Source organism: Sinohyriopsis cumingii, chromosome 5 (genome assembly GCF_028554795.1).
Source record: "Sinohyriopsis cumingii isolate HCF-2022 chromosome 5, ASM2855479v2, whole genome shotgun sequence".
Lineage (NCBI taxonomy): Eukaryota > Metazoa > Mollusca > Bivalvia > Unionida > Unionidae > Sinohyriopsis > Sinohyriopsis cumingii.
The window spans coordinates 42,538,049-42,544,048 of NC_142965.1; the positions used below are offsets into that span (position 1 = coordinate 42,538,049).

The 6,000-nt window shown below is 34.4% G+C and overlaps 1 pseudogene across 1 annotated transcript in view; it reads left to right on the plus strand.

Moving 5' to 3' along the window:
- LOC149799031 (calpain-5 pseudogene) overlaps positions 1–4,345 on the plus strand; it is a 39,028-nt pseudogene extending 34,683 nt beyond the window's left edge. The window contains exons 3-4 of the transcript XR_016421080.1: positions 2,687–2,818; positions 4,280–4,345. The product of XR_016421080.1 is annotated as a calpain-5 pseudogene (transcript). The remainder of the gene's footprint in view (positions 1–2,686; positions 2,819–4,279) is intronic.
- The last annotated feature ends 1,655 nt before the right edge of the window (positions 4,346–6,000 follow it).

Consider the following 6,000-nt stretch of genomic DNA (forward strand, 5'->3'; position numbering starts at 1 on the left):
TACTCTCCTTCTGATTGACCCTGTGATAGCCTATTGCATAATTTGATTAGTAGTGTTAGATAGCTTTCCACCTGTCCTTGTATTCTACTCATCTGTGTATTCTTCTCTCCTATTCCTACAATTCCTTCTCCCCTTCCTCCCAACTTTCTCCAAATTCCTTCTCCTCCTCAACTTCTCTATACTCCTCCTCTTTCTCCACTTGGTCCTCCTTGACTCCTTTTCCTCCTCCTCCTCGACTCTCTCCCCCGACTGTTAGTCTCACTTCCATCTCCCTTCTTAGAGACTCAGGACTAAACTTAACCAGAAGTTCTTTCCCCCAAAAAGCTTCCTTTACGAAGCTTTGTCTTTGCTTAGAAACTCCTTTACTGAGTAACCCTTATTGCTCAGCAATCTGTCAAAGTGAAACTAAATTTTCACTTGCTAGTTAGAAGTTATAATTCAGATCAAAATTGTTATCACACCTTCTATTTCAATTCTGATTGGATGTTGTTCTGACCCAATTCAATCAACTTAGTGGACAATGTCCTTCTCGCTGTCTGTCCAAATGGGAACGGACTTAGAACACACCCTGTTCCTTGTGGTTTCTCTGATCTTAGGACAAAGCTGTAACACATAGGTGGGAAGCTGCATGATCTAATGCCAGTGCCGATCCAAGATGCCAGATCTTCTCTATGGTCATGGTAACCTTTCATAAAGAATTAACTCTAGCCTGCAGCAGTGTTCAGACATCAAACATGGCTTGTAATAATACCTTGGTTTATATACGACTTATGAGCTGGGGCTCATCAAATGCACAGATATGAAAGCAGTACTCAAAATGCACTATGCACCATTTGGATGCAGATGTACAGATATGAAAACAGTACTCAAAACACACTATGCACCATTTGGATGCAAATGTACATATATGAAAACAGTACTCAAAACACTATGCACCATTTGGATGCAAATGTACAGATATGAAAACAGTACTCAAAACACGCTATGTACCATTTGGATGCAGATGAACAGATATGAAAACAATATTCAAAACACTATACACTGTTAGGATGCAAATATACAGATATGAAAGCAGTGCTGAAAACACACTATGCACCATTTGGATGCAAATGTACAGATATGAAAACAGTACTCAAAACACACTATGTACCATTTGGATGCAAATGAACAGATATGAAAGCAGCATTCAAAACGCACTATGCACCATTTAAGCATGAAATCAAATTCAGGCAATTTACATATAATCAAACTGTACTAGTCTGCAACCATCTGTTAGTCAATTGTTATTTATTTAAAATTCCAATGAGCTCTTACTATGTTAGATAATGACCTCCGTTACATTAAGTTTCTTTGACCAAGAAGACATCTGCTGCCCAAATGGTTAGACTCCTGGAGAGCTTACACTATATACAATGCAGATGTAAAATTGAAGTGAAAAGAAAAACTTGTTTTACAGAGAGTGCATTACTGCTGTGTTTGTGTGGCAGTTTGTGAACTGATTTTTTTATATTTTTCTTCTGCAGTTTAAAGGAGAAATCCAGCCTTCAGACTTGTTATTACTGTATTAATCTCCTTTAAATTGTAAGATGTTTCACTTGTCAAGGTGGTAACTCTAAGCTAATCATAATATCATAATATAGGTAGAAATTTTTAAATTATCACATGATCTCACCATGATGGCTTTATCCAGATACTCCAAGAACAACTGATTTAACTCCCTTTCTCATTTGGTAGCATTACACCAGAACATGCCATTTGTGGTAGCAATGGTTGGAATGTAAATGGTTTGATTATTAGTCTGCACTCCTCAATTAGCTTCATATTTTTGTATTTACTAAATATTTGCACACAATATTTTTTAAAATGGATATTAATTAAGCAAATATTATTAATTATTGTTATTAATTAAGCAAATATCTATGCATAACAAAACTTCATTTTTAAGAACAATAAATTCTTCTTTGAACATATAATTTATACAGAAACCCAAACAAGATCCACTTTTCTCAACTAAAAGCCTGTAAATGTCTGTGTCTTATTAAAAATAAAAATTTTGAATTATATAATTTTTAATTCTGTGTTTCCATTTTTTGTTGTTGTATAAGTTTGTGTCAGTAGTTCTGTGATATCAGATGATGAATTGCATTTCATAAAACCAAACAACAGACAGATCAAGGATAGATAATGCCATTTCAGATGGTTACGTTGCCTCGTAACTCTTCATTCACAGCACATGACAGGTTTTGCTTTGAATAATTGTAGGTACCATTAGGTGAATATTGCACATAACAGTTGCACATTCTTTACATTATGTTTGTTATTTTACGAAATCATGTAGTCAGTAATTTGCAAGTGAAAATCCATTCAAGCTTGTTTACTTGAATTTTAATGTTATAGTACTTTTAGGATATTTCTCCCTTTCTCTCTTGCACATACACATGATACCTGATGAGGCTAACATGACAATAACCAAAGTTAAAATCACTAATACAGTGCCCTCTGTAATAATGCAATGAACCTTCTGTGTTAGAATAATTTAGAAAATAAAGTCTGGTTTTGCATTAAAGGGTGAGCAAATTGTGCTCAAATTTGACATGTTCTAAATAAATAAAATTATATCAATAAAGAACATATACCTTAATCTGGATTATCCCTTTGAAAGGAAAATTGGATTCCTCTGTTGCAGGAGATTGTACCAGATCCCAAATTTTTCATTGGCGGGGTCAGTTCGGATGATTTTTCCCAAGGAACACTGGGCAATTGCTGGTTTGTAGCAGCCTGTGCCTGTCTAGGCCAAGACAGCAGATTCTGGAAAAAGGTAAATTTTCAGGGTAATTTTTACTTCTTAATAAATCAATTTATTGTATTTAAAAGAAATATGTGAATGAGGTTTCTCCACTTTTAATGTGTAGGTACCACTCTTTGTGTCCTAAGGTGCTTTAGTCGCCCCCATTGTTTTTATGTCCCATTGGATGACACGGAGGCATTTTTATTTGTTCCTGTCCATTCTCACAGTATGTCTGTCTGTGTCTACACTACATAAAAGTACAATATTTTATCTGTATGATGTCATTAACATGATAAAACTTTTTACTATGAAAAAGAAATAATTTATAAATAAAAATAATAATTCTGATGACACTCTTGTGAAAGAATATTATAAAGTAAACATAAAGTACACAAGATCTTTAATATTTTACCTGTGCAAGTTGTTTGAATTTGTAAATGCTAATTCAGCTATTATTTGTTAGGCAGTTAGTGGCAGAAAAATTATTCCTATACTACCTGTGTATTGTATAGACTTTTACCTGAAGGTTGGTATTGAACTAAGAGTAAGACAAGGACATGCACACTATCATTTACATTTATAAATATACTTTGGCATGCTAGGACCCTTCGTTAAATATACACCATCCTATACATGTATAAGTATAGTTTGGCATGCTAGGACCCTTCATTAAATATACACCATCCTATACATGTATAAGTATAGTTTGGCATGCTAGGACCCTTCATTAAATACACACCATCCTATACATTTATAAGTATAGTTTGGCATGCTAGGACCCTTCATTAAATATACACCATCCTATACATGTACAAGTATAGTTTGGATTGCTTGGGCTGGACTCGTATCTAATACACACTATCCTGTAAGTATAGTTTGGATTGCTTGGGCCGGACTCATGTCTAATACACACTATCCTGTAAGTATAGTTTGGATTGATTGCACCCTGAACTGTGTAAAATATAAATTTGTAGAAAATATAAATACTTGAACATTTCACAAGAGATCATTATTCAGTTTTAGCTAATCCAACATTCAGCTTTAGCTAATCCATCATTCAGCTTTAGCTAATCCATCATTCGGCTTTAGCTAATCCATCATTCAGCTTTAGCTAATCCATAATTGTAGCTTATTAACTACATAAAAGTTTAGCAAATTACTAATTGTTGCAAACATTTTGGCAGTAAATTGTAGTCTGTCAATAAAGGGCAGTGAAGGGACAAGGAAATTGTGTTGTTTACAGACAGGCTGTGACAAATTTCTTTGCACTTAATATATAAAGATTTAATGGTATAAATACATATTTAATAAAATCAGTTGGGTCTCAGAACTAATTTGATCAGTAATATGAATAGGTACACAATGAATGATCTATATTTTGTAGTTGATAGGTTTTGTTTTAAATTATTTTCCCTTATATGCAGTGAAAATAAGAAAATTTATAAACCATGTGCTCTTTGTGCACATTAGACAAATGATTGTCTTATACAGGGCACCTATGTAAATATATTTGCAAGGGTTGCAGAAAGTCCCTTTTATGGTGTCTTTTGTGAATAGATTCCTTTCTGTGTCAGCTGTAGACAGTGTATATCAAATTGCTTTTTAGTATCGTTTATGGTCAATTACATGGAAATGCCTTTTATGGACTTGTTTCTTATGTACAGACATTTTAATGGACATGTATTCATTATATAGAAATGTCCATTATGGACGTGTGTTTATTTTATAGATATGTCCATTATGAATATCTGTCAGTTGTATAGAGCAGTTCTTTATGGACATGTCTGTTACATAGGAATGCCCTTAATGGACTGTTGTCAGCAGCAGGGAAGTTCTACAGACCCCCTGGCACAGACGAAATTAAGCCTTTCAGACAAATAATTTCCGTAGAAGCCTCAGAATTCAAAAATAAAGCCTCCTACGCGAAATAATCCGAAAAATTCCCCCCCAATTTGCATTTTCGGTCATAAAAAAAATGGCAGCTTTTTTGGGGGGGGGGTATTGTAAAATTTATTTGCCGTAATTGAATTTGGGTTGCGGATACTAATTTTATTTCGCATTAAAACAATATCGTTGAAAATAAGATGAGTAAAAAAACTAACTCAGTTGGAGAGCCTCACTCGGCTAGATTAGCGCGAGAGCAATTAGCGGCGGTAAAGAAGCTTATTCCGACAAAACAATTATTTAAGAAAAAAGTTCGTGAGTACGATGATGAACAACATCATATTGGTGAAGTATCGTCAAAGTGGTTGAGTCCAGTTACCGGAGTAATCGAACAAGTAGCATACGGCAAACAAACGAAAGATAAGGAACTTAGAGATCTTGGGCTTATTCCTATGACAAGAGATATTGAGCAGCACGCTAGAATTGTTCCCGGTCAACTTGAACAGATTCATCAAGAACAAACTCAATTACGTCAAGAACAAGCACAAGCACAAGCACAAGCACAAATACTAGAGTTACAAAAAAAAACACAAGAACAATTGCAGCAGGAACAAGAGCACCCCGAAGAAGGAAGAATAAAATTCTTGAGTACTGATAAATTTACCGATGAGGTTATCACAAGAATAAGGGAAATGAATCCGGATGAAGTTATAAAATTTGCTGTGGAAAATTATGATAAAAATAGACGGAAAAAATTAATGAAACCTCATCAAGCTGAGAATGTGTCTCGCGTACAGTGGATAAAATGGATATACTATATACACAAAGATGTCAAAAAGGTCAACAAAGATGATCCTGAATATATCAATTTTATTGATTCGATAGTCAATTACAAACCACGAGAATTTTCAGAGTCGCGTTTGTTCCCATCTTCGCTTGAAGAAATCAAACCCGCAGAAAGCAAGGAAGTTCAAGAATTAGCTGAAGAAATCGTATTTCCTTCAAAAATACCATCTGATTTTGTAGATGTACCTGCGGATTTGTTTTTGAGATCCCGAACTATCAACAGACTCGATGATAGAGAGACAAGATTGCACGTTGCTGCAAATTATAACTTACGAAATAAACTTTTATACCTGCGAGAAAGCGCGCATAAAATTGTTGATGCTAATCCAGAAATCTGGCCTGCGGTAATTTATTTTGGTAGTTTAGGGGAGGAAATATATTTAAAAGATGACGGATTTAAAAATTTTATGGAGAAAGTTGAAGAATATAAAAAAGAACAGAAATTAAGAAAAGAAAAACTAATATCAGGAAAAGGATATGGA